This window comes from Sceloporus occidentalis, unplaced genomic scaffold (assembly GCF_023333645.1).
Source record: "Sceloporus occidentalis isolate IW3139 unplaced genomic scaffold, rSceOcc1.0.p SCAF_128, whole genome shotgun sequence".
Classification (NCBI taxonomy): Eukaryota; Metazoa; Chordata; class Lepidosauria; order Squamata; family Phrynosomatidae; genus Sceloporus; species Sceloporus occidentalis.
Genome location: NW_028317108.1, coordinates 873449 through 900242, shown reverse-complemented (window position 1 = coordinate 900242; position 26794 = coordinate 873449). Strand labels below are relative to the sequence as shown.

Genomic DNA, 26794 nt, shown 5'->3' with positions numbered 1-26794 from the left:
CGCAGATTCCAGATCTGATTTAGAGCACGGTGGTTGCCCATCAGACAGGACTGGGGTCTACTCGTGATCTTTCTCGTAGATACCAGTGAATGAAAACCACCAGCGCTCCCATAACCATTACAATGGCCGCACTCATTATCACTGCCACTAATGTTGTTTGAGGGATCCGGATGAATGAGGCGTTCTGTAAGTCTACACTTGGGGAGTCAGATCTTACGCATGAGTTGTCTTTTCCATTATATTCGTATAAAGGGGAACAGGAAGTGCAATTATTGGCAGACGACCCTTTACACGTAAAGCAGGATGGGTGGCAAGCGGCACAAGAACGAACAAGGTGAAAGCTGCTGGGCTCTGACACCTCCGCTCTCTGCGTAGACTTAAAGTATTTGGCAGGGCAGTAAGATAGACAGAGCTTTCCAAAGGTATAATATGGTGCCAAACATTCTATGCACGACCCATTTCTATCCCGCCTCAGACACTTTCTCATGACAGACTTCTTGATTTTCCTGGACATCATGTGTTCATCTGTCCCGTACAAAATCAACGTGACGTGATGTAGAAATCCGTGGTTGGTGTAGCTTCCTCTGTTCCTAAATTCTAAGGTCCAAAGGCCCAATGGATTTTCATCCCAAGATTGTGTGGTCATGAAGGACCAATCTCTGTACCCATCAGTGCTGGTATCATGTGGTCTCTTGCCCATCAGCACAGAACGGGTGCCCATAGGACTGGTAAGATAGATTTCCAGGTCACCTCTGCGACTGTAGCTGAGGGTCATTTGGGCTTGGACATGCTCAAGGGATGTTATGTGATTGGGGGACCCAGAACAGGCAGTGACATTGTAAGTCAAAATCAGATCTGAATGCACTCTTTTAGGGGTGCTCACAATTGTTATGAGGCACTTTCTTTGAGGCTGCGTTGTCTCCCATGTTTCGGCCAGCTCCACTACTCGTCCAGCATGCAAGAGTCCGTAGCCGAAAAAGTGGCTCACTTTTCTTCCCACTCCATTTATGACCCAATCGTCAGCCATTAGGTGGGCAGGACTGGACGCTCTTACCACGATATGTTGTATATCCCTCCATGTAAGAGCTGGGTTTGCCTCCAATGCCAAAGCAAGGATCCCGGCAGCAAGTGGAGTGGCGGCTGAAGTCCCGGTGTGTTTATCTGTACATGTGTGGCGTATATCAGTGGTGATAAAAGTCTCTTCCTCACCACCACCGCTGCTGTAAGTGCTTGTAAGTTTGCATGCACACGCCTCACTGTACCAAGGGACTGTTCCATGATTTGTGACACCCCCAACAGCAACAGTGTAGATACTGTTGGAGTAGCCGTCACTGTTGCAGTTGTCATTCCTGCCACCGTTTCCAGATGCCCAAACAAAGATAGATCCAAGGCCACGGCGGCCATTTAGTATTCCTTTGTAAAAAGCCTCAGAAGACAACACTCCTGGTCCATCCAGTACCTTTCCATCATCAGTGGGACCCCAGCTGGCGCTATAAATGTCAATATGCTGTGGGTTCAAACTCAACGACTGAGCTTCAACAATGTCTGTGACTATCCCATCCAGCATTCGCACACCTCCTATTCTAGCGTTGTATGCTACTCCAGCGCCGCAGATATCATTATTGGCAACCGCAGCCACCTCGCCTGCACAGCGGGTCCCGTGGTTGGTCTCATTAGATGAGTTATATCGGGGCTGAGGGTCAGGATCGTCGTCATTAAAATCATAACTCGCTTCCGGATCATAGTTTAATGCGAGATCGGGGTGGTCCTTTTCAAGCCCATCATCCAGAACGGTCACCACCACGCCTCGTCCGGTATATCCACGGTTCCAAGCAGTCTGGATGCCTAAGTCAAGATTTTTACCCAGGTACCACTGCAAGCTGAAGAGGGGGTCTGTGGGAACCATACTAGGCTGTCTTTTCTCCCTTCTCCTCAGCGTCTGCTGCTCAAACCAGCTAACCTTGGGTTCTTTTTTCAGTTGAATATTTCTACCCCAGTGAGGGCTGAAGGATTTCCTTTGAATGCCACGATGAGATAAATGGTAGTAATCACTGCCAAGCACCACCTGCCCAAGGTTGATGAAACCGAATTTCTGTGCAATACGTTCTGCCTCTACAGAGCCATCAGGTATGTGCACAGCCCAGCTATTTGTGTAAATCTCCAAAGTAAAGATCACATGGATCAGAACAGTAACAACGAAAACCAGAGCTATGCTCCTCATCTTGTACTGTCAGCTTACAAAAGCATCTGTTGGCCTAACGGCCAGTGCTTTTATAACCTACACTATGTCACAGTAGAAGGGCGTGGCACATCTGTTACATCACAATAGCAGGGCGGGGCTCGGAACTCTCAGCGACAAGCCGGCTAGAAAATGCTTACAGTTATAATGTCAATATATAATTCTGAAACAGTAGTGTGTGATTATATATATATATATATATATATATATACACGGTATATACACACACACATATATATATATCACACACAGACTACCATTCTAAAATGTGGGGTCACTTGGAAAATAAATGTCTAGCTGTAACAATTGCAAAAGGGGTTTTTCTTTTTTTTTTTTTCTTTTTCTTTTTTTTTTTTATAACAAAAAATAAAAAGACATAACATATAACCTTTCATCCTTATAATATACCAAGCAATATCAAAAGGTTAAATTTATAACATTCACATACGAGACGGTATCAAGACCAGGATGTTTTCTTTATCGTCTAGGGGGGAGAGAAGAAAGAGAGACATTGATAGTATTTATATATTAATATAATGATTTAATTAGTATTGCCAGGATTATGTAATAGTTTGATATGAATAACCAGTTCCAGAGAGCCATCTTTTCCATGGAGACCAAATTACTTCATAATCTTTTATATTGTTATGAGTTCGGTAAAAGTGCCTCTCCATTGTATATTGATAGTTTATTTGAGCTATAACTTGAGACCAGGTTGGAACCTGGTCTGTTTTCCAAGATCGAGCTATACATATTTTGGCTGCTGCCAAAACATTAATAGCCAAAAACAGTTTCGATTTATTTTTCCAAGGAAGATCGATATGAAAAAGAAAAGATTGCGGATTCAAAACTATGGCAGTATCAAATAGATTCTTAAATAGAGTGACAATTTCAGATCTAAGGTTTAACAACTTATCACACTCCCACCAAATGTGTATCATTGAGCCCAGTTCTAGTTTACATCTCCAACATTTGTTGGAGGTAGTATTATACATTTTATGTAGTAAGGTTGGAACATAGTACCATCTGTGAAGGAGTTTGTAATATTGTTCTTGAAGATTTATACAATGTATTGCTTTCCGTACTTTATTCCAGGAGTCACACCAAATATCAAAAGAGTAGGAGGCACCCAAATCTCTTTCCCATTTCAGAATAGTGTTTGGTTTATCTAACATTTCTTCTTGATCCAAAATGTTCCTTAATCGTGTAATTAAGTTTTTTTTATGGTGAGCATGTATAAACCTATCTAAATTAGTGGAAAGAGTTAATGGGTTACTTTTAATGAAATTTCTAATTCTTAAATAAGAAAATAGTTCTTTACTTGATAAATTATACTTAATTTGAATTTCATTAAATGGAACCAACTGAGAAGGAGTGCATATATCTGAAATCGTATCTATACCCTGGAGAAACCAGGATTTCAGATCTATATCCTTGATCATGTTTTGCACAGCCATCAATGGAGAAGATAGCGAACAAAGTTCCATATTACCAAATTTCCCCTTAAAAATAATCATATTGCTTAATACGTTAGAAACAGTTGGGTTAAGAATATTAAGTCTGTTTATATCTTTTTTGTTAAACCAATATAAGAGGAATGGATCTAAATTTTGACATTTCCACCTCTCATAATTATACCAAGGTAGTTCCGAATTCCTTTTTATATCCCAAGCTAAAAAATGATTAAATAAGCAAATTTGTTGTAAAGTACTCAAATTAGGAAAGTTAAGTCCAGAACTTGTAAGGTTTCTAATAAGAATAGCACGTGAAAGTCTAGGTTTTTTTACCCATCCATACATATGATAAGAAAACTTTTTCGAATTGGTTTAGAATTTTCAATGGAACTGATAGAGGAATAGTTCTGAATAGATAGATCAATTTTGGCAAAATATATGCCTTTAATGTATTAAGTCTGCCCATCCAGGAAATTTCCAAATTCCTCCATTGAGTAAATTGATTTTTAAAGGAATCTAAAAGAATCAAATAATTATTAGTTATGATAGCTGAGAGGTTCTGATATATTTTAATTCCCAAATAATCAATATACTTTTGGTTCCAATGTATTGCAGATTTATTCTTAAGAAACTCAAATCGAGAATTTTCCATATTAAACTCAATGATTTGTGATTTATCTAAGTTTAATTTATAATTAGAGTATAATGTATATTTATTAATGCATTCCAAAACCTCCAAAAGAGAGTTTTCAGGAGAAGCTAAAGTAAGTAAAATGTCATCAGCATACAAAGAAATCTTGTGCTCATACGGACCAGTATTTATTCCTATAATTTTATTCGATCGACGTATTAATGTCACAAGAGACTCTATTGTGAGGACATATAATAAAGGAGCTAAAGGGCATCCCTGTCTTGTTCCATTATTAATGGGGAAACTCATGGAATTTAGATCAGGACCTGAGATTTTTGCGTACAAATTCTTATAAAGCGCCATAGTGAGAGTTAAAAATTGGCCAGTCAGACCAAAAGAAATTAAAGTTTGTTCTAAAAAGGGCCAACTCACGCGGTCAAACGCTTTTTCGGCGTCAAGCACAAGAAAGATAGCTGGTGTTTTACTTAAGTGTATCTCATAAATTAAATTTAGTATTCTACGCGTGTTATCTTCCCTGTTTCTGCCCAATAAGAATCCTGTTTGGTCTGAATGAATTAACTCACCCATAACAGAACTAAGTCTGTCAGCTAAAACTTTGGAAAATATTTTGATATCTTGATTTATCAGTGGTATCGGACGATAATTCGTGACTTTAGTTAAGTCTTTCCCACTTTTCGGGATAGGAGTAATTATGGTCTGTAACATTTCAGATGGAAAGTTATTCCCTAAGGATATTCCATTAAATAATCTCAGTAATAAAGGAGAGACAATGGGTTCCAAAATTTGAAAAAAACAAGACGAGAATCCATCTGGGCCTGGAGTTTTGTGCAAAGGTAAATTTTTTATAGTTTTATTTATCTCAAATAAATTAATCGGCGAGTTTAGTTCTTGTAATTTTATTTCAGAGATTTTCGGTAGATTGAGAGTATTAAGAAAACAATTAATTTGCGTTTTATCTTTCGATAATACTGGTAAATTGTATAGTGTGCAATAATACTCTCTGAAAGCTTCACTGGTTAATTTTGGAGTTAAATAAGTTTTTACCGTTTAGCACTATCTTGTTTATTCTATTTTTGGCATTTTTGTTTTTAATTTTATTCGTTAGATGTTTACTAGCTCTATTACTGCTATAATACCATTCCTGTTTCAAAGATGTTAGGTTTCTGTTAATCTTCTCCGTTAGTCTTTCCTTAATCTTAAATTGGATTTCCTTAATCTCATCGTAAATCTGGGGTAGAGGGTTTAGTTTATTGGCAGCCTCTAATTGTGCTAGTTTGATATAGAGATCAGTAAGAGGTGCCCCTTTTAATTTCTTAATATATGCACCTTGTTTTATAAGATGACCCCTCATAGTACTTTTAAAGGCGCACCACAAAGTTGCATCTGAGACCATACCGTTGTCGTTCATCTCTATGAATTCTATGGCTAGCTTTCGAAGTTGTTCTTTAAAATCTCTAGAGGACAAAAGAGATTCGTTTAGCCTCCAATTGGATCTTATATTAAAGTCCTCATTATTTTTGATTATTATAAAAATAGGAGCATGATCAGACCAGGAGAGATTTCCTATGCTAGAGGATTCACAGCTTTCAATAGACTTAATATCTGACAAAAACATGTCAATTCTTGAGTAGGAATGATGCACAGCAGAATAATAAGTAAACTCCTTCACAGATGGATTTTGTGTCCTCCAAATGTCATATATTTTGTTTCGAGCAAGACAAAGAGAGAAGGATCTAGCCAAAGATTTCAAAGTTGAATATGGATAAAAACCATACGGGAAACTTTTATCTAGTTTAACATCTGAAATGCAATTCATATCTCCACCTATCAATAAAGAACCTTTTGAGATATTTTGAACTCTATCAAAAATCTTTTCCAAAAATTTTACTGTATGTACATTAGGAGTGTATATGTTAACGAGTGTATATAGTACATCGTTCAGTCTACAAAGAAGAATATTATATCTTGCCTCATGATCATTTTCCAAATATATCTGTTCAAATTTGATTTTTTGGTTTATCAAAATTGCAACACCTCTTTTCTTTATCCCGCATAAGCTAGCTTGGGCAATAATGGGGAATCTCTTATATTTCCAGCAGTAAGAATCATCCTTTTTCCAATGGGTTTCTTGCGCTAGACATATATCCACTTGCTCTCGAATTAACATATCATATAGGAAACCTCTTTTATATGGAGAGTTTAATCCTTGGCAATTGATAGATACTAATTTAAGTGTCATACATATTAAATACAATTAGTCCCTCCTTCTCCCCCCCTAGATCTGGTCTACCGTCAAGACATAAACATCTACATACACAAAAAAACATAAACATTACATTTACATTCGTACTATTTACACAAGAAAACATATCATGTGTTTGTTGCCCCATATAGTGTATTGGGCTATATCATGCGTAAGTGCCGACGGGTGGAGACGCCGCAAACATAAGAATAAATTAAATATACTTTGAATATATAATAATATTAATAAAATTATAAAAAGAAAAAGAAAAAAAAAAAAATTAAATAAATATTTAAATAAATTATTTCATAATAATGGGAATGCCATTTCCAAAAATATGCGTGCGACGTAACTACGCCTGCGGCTAGTGCCGGCCCTTGGAGACGCAGCAGCTACTGACTGATGCTACTTACCGCGAACGGGGGAATTTGATGAATCCAAAACGCATAACAGCGTCTTTTTGCTCCTGTGAATCCCTTCGTCTCTGACTGCAATTGGATTACTTCTCCCCCCCCCCTCCTTACTGGACTCCCTCTCTCCTGCTACTCATCCTAATGATGATGGATTCTATGCTCTCATATTGGGCAAAGAGAGTTTGACTCCTAGAAATTCTTCGAAGCCTCCACGCCATAGAGAATTCAGAAATACGGACCGTCTGTACACGTGGCTTTTTACCAAGATAAGTGATTTCAGTGACTTTATTTATAACTCTATTTATTATTTGGATCCTTATCGTTTGATTGGTATAATATATCAGCTCACATAGCTAACACGTGATTGTATGGTTAAATATCATCTATTGGAGATATTCTGATGACTATTGGCTTTATTGGCTATATAACTATACAAAATATACAAAACAATAAAGCTGAGAAGGAAAATAAGATACAAGATACAAGATAAGACAAATATCTCTCAAAGAGGGGACGGATTGTAGATTGGAGGGAGATTGGAGGGAGGATAGGAGAAGGAGTGGAGTGAAGTAGACGAAGATACACAGAACACAGAAGAAATATAATTGGAAATACACATAAAGAGCCCTAGAAGAGGCTTAGTAGAGGTGAAGTTCATATTTAAAGGACAAGCAACGGCGTCCTAAGTCATATCAGAAATAATGCCGCCCAAAAAAGAAAAAGATCGAGAAAAGGAAAGGAGGATAAGCTTGGACAAATCTAAAGCCTTGACAACATATTATTCTCCTAAATCTGTAACTTCCACCGCTTCCCATATAACTAAACGCCCTTCAAAGGACTCTTCGGATGTTTCAGTATATCTCTCTTTGGACATTTGTCCAGATACTATACAATCCGATTTAATTCATCCTACCAAAATTAAAAATATAAATGATTTATATTTAAAACTCATGGCAGAAATGAAATCTAACACAGTTTCTTTGAAACGGGATATTGCCTCCATTTTTGCTACACTCACTTCTCAGGCAAATTCCATTCAGACATTGCAGCTTGAATTGGGAACTGCTAGGAACGAGACTAAGGTCTTGAAAGACAAAATTCAAGCTATGGAAACGAAATTTACATACTTGGAGGACAGATCAAGGCGTAAAAATCTTAGGATAAGAGGGATTCCTGAAAATATTATTAATTTAGGCGAATATTTAAATGGTCTTGTATCCACCTTTGTAAAACAAGACTGTCCACCCAACCATTTGTTCGACAATTATCATAGGATCAACTTCAGGCAACAATTTTCTACAGGTGTCAAGAAACTCCGCGATTTGAATATAGGATATAAATGGGGTTCCCCCTCTAAACTGATTGTGTTTAATGAGGGTGGACCGCACATAATTAACAATCCTTTGGAACTTGACGACCTTCTAAATAATCTAATCTCAACTGAAAGCCAATAATGGACTGAGTAGCTAATTTATTATATAATTTATCTGTACTGTATGGTTTTGTTTTTTTTTGTATTGAATATTAATTATTTTGCACTAAGTTCACTTTATTTGTGGAAATTGCACTTCAGTGCTGGTTGATGAGTTCTTATTTATTTATTTATTTTTTCTGTACTTTTGCATTTTATATTATGTGATTTTATACACTAATTTATGTAAAATGGGAATCTTTATTTATTTTATTTATTAATAATTATATACAGAATACCAATTGTTTTGCACTAAAGCCACTTTATTTGTGGAAATGGCACTTTAATATTGGTTGATTAGCACAATTTACAACTATGGAACAGATTTTCTTTTTTCTTTTTTCTTTCTTTTTTTTTTTGTATTGAATATTAATTATTTTGCACTAAGTTCACTTTATTTGTGGAAATTGCACTTCAGTGCTGGTTGATGAGTTCTCATTTATTTATTTATTTATGGGTTTTTTTTGTTTTTTTTTTTATATTTTTGCATTTTATATTATGTGATTTTATATACTAATTCATGTAAAATGGGAATCTTTATTTACTTAATTTATTTATTAATAATTAGATATATAGTCCAAATATTGCACTTATATATATATAGAATACCAATTGTTTCGCACTAAAGCCACTTTATTTGTGGAAATGGCACTTTAATATTGGTTGATTAGCACAATTTACTACTATGGAACAGATTTCTATTTTTTTTTTTTTTTTTTTTTCCCCCTTTTCATTATACTATGCGATTTTGCACATTAATTTATGTAAAATGGGAATCTTTATTTATTCAATTTACTTATTAATAATTAGATATATAGTGCAATTACTGCACTTATACATACTGAACATCATTTGTCTCGTACTAAAGTCACTTTATTTGTGGAAATGGCACTTTAATATTGGTTGATTAGCACATTTTATTGTGAAATAGTTTTTTTTTTTTTTTTTCTCTATTTTAACACTTTATGCGATTTTGCACAGTAATTTAGGTACAATGGACTTAATTTATATATTATTAATTATTTATATTGTGCAATTATTACACTTACAGGTATTGAATACCAATTGTTTCACACTAATGTCACTTTATCTGTGGAAATAGTACTTTAATATTGGTCGATTAGTACACATTTATTATTATGCAATTTTTTTTTTTTTTTTTTCTCTTTTTCCGTTTAGATACTTTACATTATATACTATGTGACTCTGTACACTAATCTATTAACTTTTTTATTTAATTATTTATTTATCTACTTCATTCTCCTTTTATATATGTATAATGGGAATCTTTATCTACTTAATCTTTATTTAATTTTTATATTATTAATTAGATATATACTAAGGTATTGAATACCAATTGTCTTGCACCATGTTATTTTATTTTTGGAAATGGCAAAGGGGTTTTTCTAATGATTGATTAGCCTTTTAAAGTTAAACTTGGATTAGCAAACACAACGTACCGTTGGAACGCAGGAATGATGGGAGTGATAAAGAGCCTCTGAAAAATCAGCCGTTTTCAGCTACAATCATTCAGTCATTTATAACATTAATGATGCCTGTGCTGTATTTCTGATGCATTTCATGTCATTTTAAAAGACAACATTTGTTTTCAGAGACAGTTCTATGTGACCTCATACTTTTGGATGGTGGAGTTAGATATGTATATATATATATATATATATATATATATATATATATATATATATATATAGATAGATAGATAGATAGATAGATAGATAGATAGATATAATGCCAATATATTAGTGGTAATATAAACAAAACTCTTGGGGACTCTTATCAAGAGAATCTAAGAGTAATAAAGTAACAGAGTAATAAAGTGACATTTAAAGAAGCGACCTGATTAAGGGTTAAAAATTGTGTAGAAAGGGCACGAGAAGACAAGCAGTCGCAGGGTCAACCCTTGAACACTGAACAAGATGGCTCCGGATATAAAAACATCAAATCCATGGCATGTAGCTGTATGTCCTAGCAAGGTCTTGGGATAAGAACGGGATCGGCATATTGTTATCCCGACGACTGAGTGAAGATGCGACCAAGGACTGATTAAGGTCGGAGTCTGCAGTCAAACTCTATTCCTGTGTTTCCTGTACAAAATTAAATATGATTTAATGATCTTTTTTTTCCCCAGTGTGATACAGTGTTAGCTAATGCATACACACATATATAACCCTGGGGACGGTCACCTGTGGGATCCACAAGGTCCTCCATGATGACCTTATTTTAATGAGAATATACACTAACATTAATCTAAATGCCTATATTATGTGTTTCAATCGTCAACGTGCGCATGCCCAAAGCGCTTTTCACAGGAGTGTGTACTTATGCAGGTTCTGGTACCCTAAACACCTACTTAATTAGTAGACCATTAGGCTACGAGTTATTCATTTTCTGCTTGTAACAAATACGTGTTTTTTCTTGCAAGGGTTAAAAAACCTACTTTCTTGTTAGCATCCGGTTTCAGCTCAGTCATTTTGTGACATAACATTGTAACAGCAGCGGCTCCAGACATACCGTGAACTCCTTGTGGACGATCGCAATGTAGGGGACACATTTTGTGTTATCCCAATGGGCAATAAAACCACCGTACATAACTATCACACTATGCAATGAAGAGATGCATACAACATACATCATACACTGCGCATCAGGCAAGCCCCAACTCTTCAACCAGCGACATCATTAATTAAGAGACATAATCAGAAGCTTTGGGAAGCAAAAGGTACAACCAGGGTTCATGGAATTTTATTAAGGAGAAAAACGACACAAAATCCTGATCCGTTTCATACATTTATAATACATCTATAATAACACAAGACAGGTGGAATTAATATAATCATTGATAACCGTTCATCGGACTTTTAGTCACAAGCCACGTATTGATAGCGAAGTCACTATAAAAACAAAAGGGTAAACTAGCAGTTTTAATGGGTTAACAACTTCCATGTCTGCTTACGGTGAATACTTCACTCGCACACACATAGCTCTTTTAAGTAGCTCCTCACTAATTTCCCTTTAGGTGCCCCTCTAAAAACTATATTGGGATGTTCTTCCAAAATATCTCTTAAGTCATCATCCTTACTCAGGAGATGCCAACGACGCTTAATAATCCTTTTCATTTTCTCACCTGCTCCGTTATAATTTCAAACAAGAGGAATGCTTCTCATTCTCCGCTGATCTTTTTTCTTGCGTTCAACATATAAAAGATCTTTCTGGATCATACTTCTTTTCAATAAAAGAATTCTTAATTGTTTGGGCTTGTTTGACATATTGTTTTTTTATTCGTACAGTTTCTTTTTTTTACTATAATTAATGTAACTATTTACATCGACTGATTTCAAGGTCTTTAAATTAGAATTTACAACATAAATGTTTAGGTCCAAAAAACCAACTTCATCACCACAAAAGATGGAAGTTAACTTATTTAGTGTAGACAAAGAGATGTTCCCCGAGCGACTGTCCTGTATATGTATATATTGATCCAAATCTAGTTACCTATAAAAGATATATTGATTACATGTTCTTTATGACTATTAATGAACTTAACATCTTTTAGGTTTTTTTTACCATCCTTAAAAACAATAATAAAATACGTCCATTAGGAACATGTGGTTGTATGGTGTATTACAATGTAACCAGATAATAAATAAAACACAGACACAATTTCTTTGGATGAACAAAGGCCGTGGTCTTTTATTTAGCATATCACAAATTTACCATATAAACACTCAACCAATAACTTAGTATCAACTTCATAAATAACCACAACTCTTGGGCCAAACCACAGAGTTAATAAATTAAAACAAGGCCGACTGCCCCAAAGCCGGTCGGCCTACCACTGAAAACAACCCCTATGTTCACTCTCTTTACAGAAAGCAACTTAACCCCAATAAAAGCCACGACAAAATATATACTTTTTTTTTTTTTTTTTTATAAAATAGAAAAATACATATACATAAAATAAAAAAGGGGAGGGGGGGCGGGCGACAATTCAGCAGCTCTTCCATGCTGCCCCCCGAAGCCTTGCTGAAAACCGCTGCTCACCAGACGCAATAAAGTTCAGTGCAGTCGGTTAACGCAGCCTGGGGTAGTGAAAAGCACGCCTCAGGAACAGCGCTTATATAGGGCAAAATCCCGCCCAAACCATAGCGCGAGCTGTCCGCGAGCGCAACAAAAAGCAGCAGCGCGAGGCAAACTAAGCGGCGCGAGGCAAACTAAGCGGCGCGAGCCGCTACCAGAACATTCTTTTCAAAAAAGGGGGGCAAAACTAAGCGGCGCGAGCGCATGCCAAACACAAACCAGGCTGTCCTTTGCCTGACCCCTGCAGAGTTAACCCTTTCACATCCTTAGCTCCCCAACAACCACATGTAACCCTGTGCTATTTACACAGGGTTTTTTCAGTATAAGATTTTGAGGTTTTTATTATATCCCAGCAAGAGATATCTAAATGCCTCAATTCCTTAAATAATTTGTATCTTTAAATTATTTTCAAGAAATTCATTTCCATCAGATTTTCTGTAAAAGTTATACCTAAATATCATCTACGTTTTTAGTTTGTACGACTGATTTATTTGTGCTTAATTTATATTTTGTGATTTTCCTATAATCTTCAATCTCTTTCAATAAATAAGGCAAAAGATGATGATGCATGAAGATCATTTTTAACACTATCTTTACCGTTTGGGAATCCTTTTATATTTCGATTATTTCTTACCTTTTATTTTTCGATTATTTCTTATATTAATTGCTAATGATTCAATAGTCATATTAGATGAAAGCAATTAGAGCATACGTTGGGGGCCACAGTTCTAGCTGATGAGGGAAAATACAATGCCATTATTGCTTAATATTATTGTTTTATTAAGAAATCTCCCACCCTGTCAAAGGCCTTCTCGGCATCTAATGACAGGGTAAGCGAGGGGAGCATCTATTTTTCTCTGTTAAATTTAAAATATCAGTTCATCTTCTTGTATTTTGATCTTTTTAGAACATAACCTATTTGATATGTGGGTATAACTGAGGGGTTTTTTTTTTACTCCTCTGAGCTAGGATGGCTGCATATATTTTTATATCATTAAGAAAGAAAGCAGTAGAAACAAAGTTAAGGTTTTCTCTTCATTTGTAACAAAGAAGCAGTACTGCATCAAACAACAATTAACTTGCCATTCAAAAAATGTGATCTACATGCTAACATGTCCTTGCGGACTACAGTATGTAGGACGCACTACGAGACAATTACGCATCCGAATAGAAGAACACATGAGAAACATTAAAAAAGGAGCATTAAACCATAGTGTACCCTTACATTTTTTAACACATCATAATAAAGATGCAAAATGTCTCAAATTTTTAGGTATTGCAAAAATAAATAGCTTTTGGAGAGGGGGCAACCTTTTAGACCAGTTAGGTAAGGCTGAAATGAAATGGATTTATAATTTAAAAATGGATTGAATAATGACTTTGAACTTTGTCATTTTCTCTAAATTATTATTTTTTAATTATTTATTATGATATATATATCAATACTTTGGTTTTATATATATTTTATGATGTATTTTATAAAAATTGTTTTATCTAGTGTATAAATGGTTTTGAGGCCTTTTTCTTATCGTTTATTTATCGGTATATTAGTACTTTCTTTATCGAATTCTTACTATATTTTTATAAATCCATTTCAGGAGACAATGTATTTTTAAGGCAAGAAGTTTAAATAGCCCCCTAACTACATGGTCAATTAATGTGGATGGTGATAATAATTTTATACCACACATGCGAATTACGCAAATATTTATTCATTTATATTCTTATCCTGTATATTTACATATGATCTATTATATAGTTGTTATCTTATAGATTTACTACTTATGATAATGTATATTAACTAATTTATTCCCTTATAGTATTAATGATAAAGACCTACATTTTAAAATACAATTAAGAACTGTTTCAAATATAATTAAGGATTGTTTTGAATATATCTAAGGACTATTTTAATATGATTCTATATTGTGATCCTGTTTAATTAATTTATTAAAATGCATATACTTTAATTATAATGAAGAACCCAATTATGGACAATTGACAAATCTATGTGGACAATTTACCATTGATCTAATCAATTAAAGACGGCTATAAAGGAGCACAGAAAGGGATCCACCAACGTACCTGAGGAAGTATAGCACGAAACGCGTCGTACGTTGCACGTTGTGACAGAGGAGAAGGAGGACGTGACTTTTATTTGCGGATATACATTCGGCTGTGCAGCAGTGGATGAACGCGGGACGCCGTGATTTTGAAAACTGCCGCTAGTCCGATTATTTATTTATTTTATATATTAAAGTATTCATCTTTATCTCACCCTCGCCTCCGGATCTGTGCTTTGAAGAATTTGGGAGTAGTTACCTTGATTTCTCGCTCTTCTTCCGAGATCACGAAGTTTTGAATAATTCTACGGTGGAGATTTAAATTTATTCGGGAGACGAACAATCCCTCCCGCTCACCCCACTACGCGGTTTATGGGCTTGAATAAGCCCCACCAAACGTAAGGGTCCATTTTGCCTGTTAGATATATACACACAACTATTTTGATGAATTACACTATGATGTTTTTTTCTTTTCTCTTTGTTTTATGATTGAATTTTACATACTGCTCGGATTTCCTTGAAGCTACATTGAATTGGTATCATTTGCATTATTTATACTCACTTGGTGTGAGGGGCGCGGTCACCTATATATGTTTATTGTAGTTTTTCTTTAACAAAGTGGGGATTTGTTCTGAGGTGTACCAGCAGCACATTCACATTTATTTATTTATTACATTTTTTGCTTGTATATTTGTATCTTATATTATTTATATAATTCTATTGCGCACTACTCACTTTTTATTCTGGTGTGATTTTATGTTTAAAAATGATATAGATTAATGAGGTAAAGTAAGAGGGATTGTGTGTAGAAGATTACATATCAATGGCTGATAGGTATGGCTGTGATTGATGGGTTCAACAACCTGTGGGAGTTTGTCCCTCACCGTTTTCACTCTGGCCAATCAGCATTTACCAGGGGAGGGGCAAGCATTAGTGCCGACACCACTTTAAACTGTCAGTTGCCACAGTTACAAACTGATAAGAGCTGTAGCGTGACACATCGGCAGTTAGCTCATATACAATAATGCAAGTTAATAGTTTATTTTAGCGCAGGACATGTACCGTTATGAGGTGGATTGGAAAAGCTGTAGTGGCTATTGTAGTGTTTTACAGGGACTGCAGCAGACATTTTGTCCCCTGCTCCTGAGTAGAGTCCTGCCCAGGCCTAGTGCCCCACTACTACTACCCCACTACTACAGCACCTCTTTGACCATCCTTATTCTGGGGGAACCTTTTTAACATCTTTTTCTTATAATATTGGGGGAAATTCAGTCCTCCACAGGGCTGCATGTGTGTATCATCTGCCAGTGCCTGTCTGCCCAGGTCCAGTGCCCTACTAATGCTGCTGCTGCACCTCTTTTACAGTCCTTATTTTGGGGGAACCATTTTTATAAATTTCTATAATATTGGCGAAATTCAGTCCTTCTCCATGGGGCTGCGTGTGCCTATCATTTGCCAGTATCTGCTTGTCTAGCCCCAGTGCCCTACTACTAATGCTGCTGCACCTCTTTGACATGCCTTATTTTGGGGGATCCTTTTTAAAAAAAATAAAATAATAATTCTATAATACTGGGGAAATTCAGTCCTTCTCCATGGGGGTCCGTGTGCCTATTACCTGCCATTCTCTGCCAGCTCAATGCTCTTCTATTGCTACTACTTTGACCGTCCTACCTCTGGGGCGGGGAGAACCTTTTTTTCTTTAAAATGTATATAATGAAAGTCGAGTCCAGAAGGTGTCACGAACCTCCCTCTTTGGGAACGCACCCCGAATGTCATTCCTGAAACAAAAACTATTTTGACCACCATAATATATTAACTGGGTAAATCTTTTGTTTCCTCAATACATTATTGTTGTGTTTTGGAGGAACATAATCTTAAAAACGTATCTCAAATTAATAGTAGATATAGATCTGGTTATGTTACACTTTCTGGTTAAAAGATACAAAGATTCATATCACTTAACGTATGTAATTCAAATTAATAGAAGACACTAACGCGTTTTAAAAATGTTTTGACATATTAAGTGGGTAAAGGCTATTTGTAATTTCCACAATATCATAGGACTTTGACGGCACCGTGGCATGCGGTGGTGGCGGCGGCGTTAATTCTTCTATATTTCTAAAACACAGATTTTGTCTCCAATTAGCTTAATTTTACTTCTAAGGCTTGATTTTTGTCAGTTAACAGATAAAAATTGTTAATCGTCATCCAGATTTGTTTTTCAACAATTGTATTCTGTTTACTAATAAATTAATATCTGCCTTAATTTATTTTGAGTTAGTTATTAATTCTTTAATTTCAACCAATATACCATTTAAACAGCTTTTTTAACAGCTCTGGAGTGACTATTACTTTCAACCTAAATAGTGGATGTGTGAATTAATGAAATTTCCATTAATGATCCATCTTCCCCTTCTTCAGAGACTGGAGAATCCTTGCTTCTGATCTTTATTTCCTTTTGGAGAAGCCTTTCTCTGCTGCAACTTTTTAGATTACATTTTAAGACAGATTTATTTGAGCAGACACGGATATAACAATATCGTGAATCAACCTTTAATATAACCACTGTGGGCCTAGTTATTCCGTGCAACACAGCAGTTTCAGATTCAGCTTTCATCAAATCTCAGATAGTAAACTTATAGTTTCACAGCTACTACAGACCCTCAGTTGAATCGGGTTTAATTTAGCCCTTTAGGCAAATATTGGGACTATTTAATGTTTGAGAATAGTTCCTTATGTCCTAATTTCTACAGTTACAACATGCAAGGGATTTGAAAACAGAAGAAAGAAAAGAGAAAAGAAGATAAGCCTAATATCTTAACTATCATACCAAATTTGTATTTGAATTTCTTTTAAGACCATGAGACTTTTGTAAAATAAAACAGAAAAGAAAAGTTATTTTGCTAAACATTTATGGAAACTTTATTTACATGTCAAAAACAGGTCAACTGAATCTTTTTAGTAAAAAATAATTGAACTAAAACCAGCATGCCCATAACCGCTACAATAGCCACACTCATTATCATTGCCATTGACATAGATCGAGGGACCAGAATGGATTAGGTGTTTAGAAAGTCTACACTTGGAAAGGCAGCTCTTAAGCATGAGTTGCTTTTTTCCCCAGAACAGGCAGTGACATTATAAGTCAAAATCAGATCTGAATACACTTTTTTGGGGGTGCTCACAATTGTTATGAGGCACTTTCTTTGAGGCTGCGTTGTCTCCCATGTTTCGGCCAGCTCCACTACTCGTCCAGCACACAAGAGTCTGTAGCCGAAATAGTGGCTCACTTTTCTTCCCACTCCATTTATGACCCAATCGTCAGCCATTAGGTGGGCAGGACTGGACGCTCTTACCACGATATGTTGTATATCCCTCCATGTAAGAGCTGGGTTTGCCTCCAATGCCAAAGCAAGGATCCCGGCAGCAAGTGGAGCGGCGGCTGAAGTCCCGGTGTGTTGATCTGTACACGTGTGGCGTATATCGGTGGTAATAATAGTCCCTTCCTCACCACCACCACTGCTGTAAGTGCTTGTAAGTTTGCATGCACACGCCTCACTGTACCAAGGGACCGTTCCGCGTTTTGTGGCATCCCCAACAGCAATAGTGTAGATACTGTTGGCGTAGCCGTCACTGTTGCAGTTGTCATTATTCCCGCCACCGTTTCCAGATGCCCAAACATAGACAGATCCAAGGCCACCGCGGCCATTTAATATTCCTTTGTAAAATGCTTCAGAAGACAACACTTCTGGTCCATCCAGTACCTTTCCATCATCAGTGGGACCCCAGCTGGCGCTATAAATGTCAATATGCTGTGGGTTAAAACTCAACGACTGAGCTTCAACAATGTCTGTGTCCATCCCATCCAGCATTCGCACACCTCCTATTCTAGCGTTGTATGCTACTCCAGCGCCGCAAATATCATTATTGGCAACTGCTGCCACCTCGCCTGCGCAGCGGGTCCCATGGTGGTTCTCATTAGATGGGTTATATCGGGGCTGAGGGTCAGGATCATTGTCATTAAAATCGTAACTCGCCTCCGGATCATAGTTTAATGCGAGATCGGGGTGGTCCTTTTCAAGTCCGTCATCCAGAACGGTCCCCACCACACCTCGTCCGGTATATCCACGGTTCCAAGCAGTCTGGATGCCCAAGTCAAGATTTTCATCCTTATGCAGGTACCACTGCAAGCTGAAGAGGGGGTCTGTGGGAACCACATTAGACTGTCTTTTCTCCCTTCTCTTCAGCGTCTGCTGCTCAAACCAGCTAACCTTGGGTTCTTTTTTCAGTTGAATATTTCTACCCCAGTGAGGGCTGAAGGATTTCCTTTGAATGCCACGATGAGATAGATGGTAGAAATCACTGCCAAGCACCACCTGCAAAACAGTTAATGCTCATAAAACATAAATACATCATTTGAATAATAAATTCAATTTGGATAAAACACGCTGTGGTCTTTTATTTAGCGTTATAAAATATTACAAATCAACGTATTACTTATGAACATAAACAAATTGTAACCACATAAACACTCTTGTCCCAAGCTTTAAACTAGTCCCAGGCCATCCGCCCTAAAGCCAACTAAACAACAACCATTTGTGGTCCATCCCATAAAAACCACGGCCTGCTCCACCATACTTTGCAGATTCAAATTAAAAATATCATAACTGATGTCTGACAAATGTATTCCATTACTTCTGTAAAGACCTTCACAGTCACCTTCTAGGTCCACATGCTTTAAACTTTAAACTAACCCCCCCCCCTTCCAGCGCCATAACTTTCTGCATGGACCTATCCTAACCAAAAAATATCAACTTTGTCATTTTCAAACCTGAGGTTTCCTCCACATCTCCTAAAATTATCACCGCAAACCACATCTTCCACTTGTAAACCTGAGCCGCCCTGCTTGTTGAAAGCCACTAACCTCACCAACACGAAAAGCTCAAAAAAAGGCAATAACAAAAGCAATTTTAAACAGACACGCTTCAAAACGGTTTCAACAAATTTTACCTAAACATCAACTCATGCAGTAACTCATATAGAGGTCTCCTAGAGTCCTGTGTTTAATACAACCAGAGCCCTTTAAAATCAGTCTTAAAAAGAAATCTTTAAAAACATTGCTTACCTAACAATTTAAAGAAAAAAAAACCATAATAAACACCTATTAATAAAAGACAGTGAAAAACCCTTCTTCATTATGTCCAAAACAAACGCCAATGTCTTCTCAATGCTAGCAGCCACAATATTCGTAAAACACGATCACAACTTCCATGCCTTTTTATAGATATCCCAAATGCTCGCAATAAAGATCTAGCAATTAAAACACTTATCTGGGTGAAGTCAATTCTCAAATGCTCTTTGGAAAGTTCAACCCTTTCTTCTCTGCTTGAGGTACCACCTTCCCGAAGAGCTGAAAATCAAAGCATGACAAGGCGTTAGCTAGAACGTTCTTCTTCCCCGGGATATGCTTAGCTTCTAACCAAATATGATTGATCGAACAAATGTAAACTAAATGCTTTAATAAATTAATCACACAGATTTAGCCTTCAATGTGTTAATAACCCAAACCAATCCCATATTATCGCAGTTTAATAATATTCTTTTATTGCACCATAAGTGTCCCCAAAATTCCAACGCTGCCACCACCACCTGCAAGCATTTTTGGGGTCATTTAATTGCCACCCATTTACTCTGCCAAAAAATACCAAAAGAAAAAAAGAGAAAAGGATGAGCTACCCGGTACGGTCATGACATCTATATAGTTTCCCACCTGTAAATGCAAAAACATCTTCTCATTAAATACATAACTATTAAGTCACTTAAATTCAAAAATACATTTGTCAGTGGTGACATTAAATCACATAAAAGCTATATATTCTCTGATCAAATATGAGACAAACTGATTAAAGAGTTATTTCTGTAATGGGTAAAATTCAGCAAGTGAGACAGCAGCCCAAACAAAAAGCCAACTTGTAATTATTATAGAAACGGCACAAATTCTTAGTTGATGACAGCCAGCGTCTCCAAATGTCAGGTTAGCTTGATTTTTGGTTTTGGAATCCACACAAGGTAAGAAATCTGAGTCTATGCTTTTCCTTCCTTCAAGCATGCGAGCACAGTTTAATTGTTTTATTATTTAACATAAAATTTCCAGGTACTTAAAATCTAAATTTGTAAAATATAACAAGGAAAAGGTATTTTTGCCAAATAGTAAAAGGAATTTTATTGATGTAACAGTGCTATCCGCGTCAGGTTGGGTCTCTGCTCTCCCTTGTTGAATTTGTCCTCATCAGCGTTCAAAAGCAGAGGAAATCTCCTCCCTGCGCAGGTTCCAGATCTGATTTAGAGCACGGTGGTTGCCCATCAGACGGGACTGGGGTCTACTCGTGATCTTTTTCGTAGATACCAGTGAATGAAAACCACCAGCGGTCCCATAACCATTACAATGGCCGCACTCATTATCACTGCCACTAATGTTGTTTGAGGGATCCGGATGAATGAGGCGTTCTGTAAGTCTACACTTGGGGAGTCAGATCTTACGCATGAGTTGTCTTTTCCATTATATTCGTATAAAGGGGAACAGGAAGTGCAATTATTGGCAGACGACCCTTTACACGTAAAGCAGGATGGGTGGCAAGCGGCACAAGAACGAACAAGGTGAAAGCTGCTGGGCTCTGACACCTCCGCTCTCTGCGTAGACTTAAAGTATTGGGCAGGGCAGTAAGATAGACAGAGCTTTCCAAAGGTATAATATGGTGCCAAACATTCTATGCATGACCCATTTCTATCCCGCCTCAGACACTTTCTCATGACAGACTTCTTGATTTTCCTGGACATCATGTGTTCATCTGTCCCGTACAAAATCAACGTGACGTGATGTAGAAATCCGTGGTTGGTGTAGCTTCCTCTGTTCCTAAATTCTAAGGTCCAAAGGCCCAATGGATTTTCATCCCAAGATTGTGTGGTCATGAAGGACCAATCTCTGTACCCATCAGTGCTGGTATCATGTGGTCTCTTGCCCATCAGCACAGAACGGGTGCCCATAGGACTGGTAAGATAGATTTCCAGGTCACCTCTGCGACTGTAGCTGAGGGTCATTTGGGCTTGGACATGCTCAAGGGATGTTATGTGATTGGGGGACCCAGAACAGGCAGTGACATTGTAAGTCAAAATCAGATCTGAATGCACTCTTTTAGGGGTGCTCACAATTGTTATGAGGCACTTTCTTTGAGGCTGCGTTGTCTCCCATGTTTCGGCCAGCTCCACTACTCGTCCAGCATGCAAGAGTCCGTAGCCGAAAAAGTGGCTCACTTTTCTTCCCACTCCATTTATGACCCAATCGTCAGCCATTAGGTGGGCAGGACTGGACGCTCTTACCACGATATGTTGTATATCCCTCCATGTAAGAGCTGGGTTTGCCTCCAATGCCAAAGCAAGGATCCCGGCAGCAAGTGGAGTGGCGGCTGAAGTCCCGGTGTGTTTATCTGTACACGTGTGGCGTATATCAGTGGTGATAAAAGTCTCTTCCTCACCACCACCGCTGCTGTAAGTGCTTGTAAGTTTGCATGCACACGCCTCACTGTACCAAGGGACTGTTCCATGATTTGTGACACCCCCAACAGCAACAGTGTAGATACTGTTGGAGTAGCCGTCACTGTTGCAGTTGTCATTCCTGCCACCGTTTCCAGATGCCCAAACAAAGATAGATCCAAGGCCACGGCGGCCATTTAGTATTCCTTTGTAAAAAGCCTCAGAAGACAACACTCCTGGTCCATCCAGTACCTTTCCATCATCAGTGGGACCCCAGCTGGCGCTATAAATGTCAATATGCTGTGGGTTCAAACTGAACGACTGAGCTTCAACAATGTCTGTGACTATCCCATCCAGCATTCGCACACCTCCTATTCTAGCGTTGTATGCTACTCCAGCGCCGCAGATATCATTATTGGCAACCGCAGCCACCTCGCCTGCACAGCGGGTCCCGTGGTTGGTCTCATTAGATGAGTTATATCGGGGCTGAGGGTCAGGATCGTCGTCATTAAAATCATAACTCGCTTCCGGATCATAGTTTAATGCGAGATCGGGGTGGTGCTTTTCAAGCCCATTATCCAGAATGGTCACCACCACGCCTCGTCCGGTATATCCACGGTTCCAAGCAGTCTGGATGCCTAAGTCAAGATTTTTACCCAGGTACCACTGCAAGCTGAAGAGGGGGTCTGTGGGAACCATACTAGGCTGTCTTTTCTCCCTTCTCCTCAGCGTCTGCTGCTCAAACCAGCTAACCTTGGGTTCTTTTTTCAGTTGAATATTTCTACCCCAGTGAGGGCTGAAGGATTTCCTTTGAATGCCACGATGAGATAGATGGTAGAAATCACTGCCAAGCACCACCTGCCCAAGGTTGATGAAACCGAATTTCTGTGCAATACGTTCTGCCTCTACAGAGCCATCAGGTATGTGCACAGCCCAGCTATTTGTGTAAATCTCCAAAGTAAAGATCACATGGATCAGAACAGTAACAACGAAAACCAGAGCTATGCTCCTCATCTTGTACTGTCAGCTTACAAAAGCATCTGTTGGCCTAACGGCCAGTGCTTTTATAACCTACACTATGTCACAGTAGAAGGGCGTGGCACATCTGTTACATCACAATAGCAGGGTGGGGCTCGGAACTCTCAGCGACAAGCCGGCTAGAAAATGCTTACAGTTATAATGTCAATATATAATTCTGAAACAGTAGTGTGTGATTATATATATATATATATATATATATACACGGTATATACACACACACATATATATATATCACACACAGACTACCATTCTAAAATGTGGGGTCACTTGGAAAATAAATGTCTAGCTGTAACAATTGCAAAAGGGGTTTTTCTTTTTTTTTTTTTCTTTTTCTTTTTTTTTTTTATAACAAAAAATAAAAAGACATAACATATAACCTTTCATCCTTATAATATACCAAGCAATATCAAAAGGTTAAATTTATAACATTCACATACGAGACGGTATCAAGACCAGGATGTTTTCTTTATCGTCTAGGGGGGAGAGAAGAAAGAGAGACATTGATAGTATTTATATATTAATATAATGATTTAATTAGTATTGCCAGGATTATGTAATAGTTTGATATGAATAACCAGTTCCAGAGAGCCATCTTTTCCATGGAGACCAAATTACTTCATAATCTTTTATATTGTTATGAGTTCGGTAAAAGTGCCTCTCCATTGTATATTGATAGTTTATTTGAGCTATAACTTGAGACCAGGTTGGAACCTGGTCTGTTTTCCAAGATCGAGCTATACATATTTTGGCTGCTGCCAAAACATTAATAGCCAAAAACAGTTTCGATTTATTTTTCCAAGGAAGATCGATATGAAAAAGAAAAGATTGCGGATTCAAAACTATGGCAGTATCAAATAGATTCTTAAATAGAGTGACAATTTCAGATCTAAGGTTTAACAACTTATCACACTCCCACCAAATGTGTATCATTGAGCCCAGTTCTAGTTTACATCTCCAACATTTGTTGGAGGTAGTATTATACATTTTATGTAGTAAGGTTGGAACATAGTACCATCTGTGAAGGAGTTTGTAATATTGTTCTTGAAGATTAATACAATGTATTGCTTTCCGTACTTTATTCCAGGAGTCACACCAAATATCAAAAGAGTAGGAGGCACCCAAATCTCTTTCCCATTTCAGAATAGTGTTTGGTTTATCTAACATTTCTTCTTGATCCAAAATGTTCCTTAATCGTGTAATTAAGTTTTTTTTATGGTGAGCATGTATAAACCTATCTAAATTAGTGGAAGGAGTTAATGGGTTACTTTTAATGAAATTTCTAATTCTTAAATAAGAAAATAGTTCTTTACTTGATAAATTATACTTAATTTGAATTTCATTAAATGGAACCAACTGAGAAGGAATGCATATATCTGAAATCGTATCTATACCCTGGAGAAACCAGGATTTCAGATCTATATCCTTGATCATGTTTTGCACAGCCATCAATGGAGAAGATAGCGAACAAAGTTCCATATTACCAAATTTCCCCTTAAAAATAATCATATTGCTTAATACGTTAGAAACAGTTGGGTTAAGAATATTAAGTCTGTTTATATCTTTTTTGTTAAACCAATATAAGAGGAATGGATCTAAATTTTGACATTTCCACCTCTCATAATTATACCAAGGTAGTTCCGAATTCCTTTTTATATCCCAAGCTAAAAAATGATTAAATAAGCAAATTTGTTGTAAAGTACTCAAATTAGGAAAGTTAAGTCCAGAACTTGTAAGGTTTCTAATAAGAATAGCACGTGAAAGTCTAGGTTTTTTTACCCATCCATAGATATGATAAGAAAACTTTTTCGAATTGGTTTAGAATTTTCAATGGAACTGATAGAGGAATAGTTCTGAATAGATAGATCAATTTTGGCAAAATATATGCCTTTAATGTATTAAGTCTGCCCATCCAGGAAATTTCCAAATTCCTCCATTGAGTAAATTGATTTTTAAAGGAATCTAAAAGAATCAAATAATTATTAGTTATGATAGCTGAGAGGTTCTGATATATTTTAATTCCCAAATAATCAATATACTTTTGGTTCCAATGTATTGCAGATTTATTCTTAAGAAACTCAAATCGAGAATTTTCCATATTAAACTCAATGATTTGTGATTTATCTAAGTTTAATTTATAATTAGAGTATAATGTATATTTATTAATGCATTCCAAAACCTCCAAAAGAGAGTTTTCAGGAGAAGCTAAAGTAAGTAAAATGTCATCAGCATACAAAGAAATCTTGTGCTCATACGGACCAGTATTTATTCCTATAATTTTATTCGATCGACGTATTAATGTCACAAGAGACTCTATTGTGAGGACATATAATAAAGGAGCTAAAGGGCATCCCTGTCTTGTTCCATTATTAATGGGGAAACTCATGGAATTTAGATCAGGACCTGAGATTTTTGCGTACAAATTCTTATAAAGCGCCATAGTGAGAGTTAAAAATTGGCCAGTCAGACCAAAAGAAATTAAAGTTTGTTCTAAAAAGGGCCAACTCACGCGGTCAAACGCTTTTTCGGCGTCAAGCACAAGAAAGATAGCTGGTGTTTTACTTAAGTGTATCTCATAAATTAAATTTAGTATTCTACGCGTGTTATCTTCCCTGTTTCTGCCCAATAAGAATCCTGTTTGGTCTGAATGAATTAACTCACCCATAACAGAACTAAGTCTGTCAGCTAAAACTTTGGAAAATATTTTGATATCTTGATTTATCAGTGGTATCGGACGATAATTCATGACTTTAGTTAAGTCTTTCCCACTTTTCGGGATAGGAGTAATTATGGTCTGTAACATTTCAGATGGAAAGTTATTCCCTAAGGATATTCCATTAAATAATCTCAGTAATAAAGGAGAGACAATGGGTTCCAAAATTTGAAAAAAACAAGACGAGAATCCATCTGGGCCTGGAGTTTTGTGCAAAGGTAAATTTTTTATAGTTTTATTTATCTCAAATAAATTAATCGGCGAGTTTAGTTCTTGTAATTTTATTTCAGAGATTTTCGGTAGATTGAGAGTATTAAGAAAACAATTAATTTGCGTTTTATCTTTCGATAATACTGGTAAATTGTATAGTGTGCAATAATACTCTCTGAAAGCTTCACTGGTTAATTTTGGAGTTAAATAAGTTTTTACCGTTTAGCACTATCTTGTTTATTCTATTTTTGGCATTTTTGTTTTTAATTTTATTCGTTAGATGTTTACTAGCTCTATTACTGCTATAATACCATTCCTGTTTCAAAGATGTTAGGTTTCTGTTAATCTTCTCCGTTAGTCTTTCCTTAATCTTAAATTGGATTTCCTTAATCTCATCGTAAATCTGGGGTAGAGGGTTTAGTTTATTGGCAGCCTCTAATTGTGCTAGTTTGATATAGAGATCAGTAAGAGGTGCCCCTTTTAATTTCTTAATATATGCACCTTGTTTTATAAGATGACCCCTCATAGTACTTTTAAAGGCGCACCACAAAGTTGCATCTGAGACCATACCGTTGTCGTTCATCTCTATGAATTCTATGGCTAGCTTTCGAAGTTGTTCTTTAAAATCTCTAGAGGACAAAAGAGATTCGTTTAGCCTCCAATTGGATCTT

General features: G+C 36.8%; 2 pseudogenes; both read right to left on the bottom strand.

Moving 5' to 3' along the window:
• Window positions 1-40: 40 nt before the first annotated feature.
• On the bottom strand, window positions 41-2221 carry LOC149281717 (proprotein convertase subtilisin/kexin type 4 pseudogene; annotated as a pseudogene).
• A 12622-nt stretch (window positions 2222-14843) lies between these two features.
• On the bottom strand, window positions 14844-23176 carry LOC149281716 (proprotein convertase subtilisin/kexin type 4 pseudogene; annotated as a pseudogene).
• Window positions 23177-26794: the final 3618 nt, after the last annotated feature.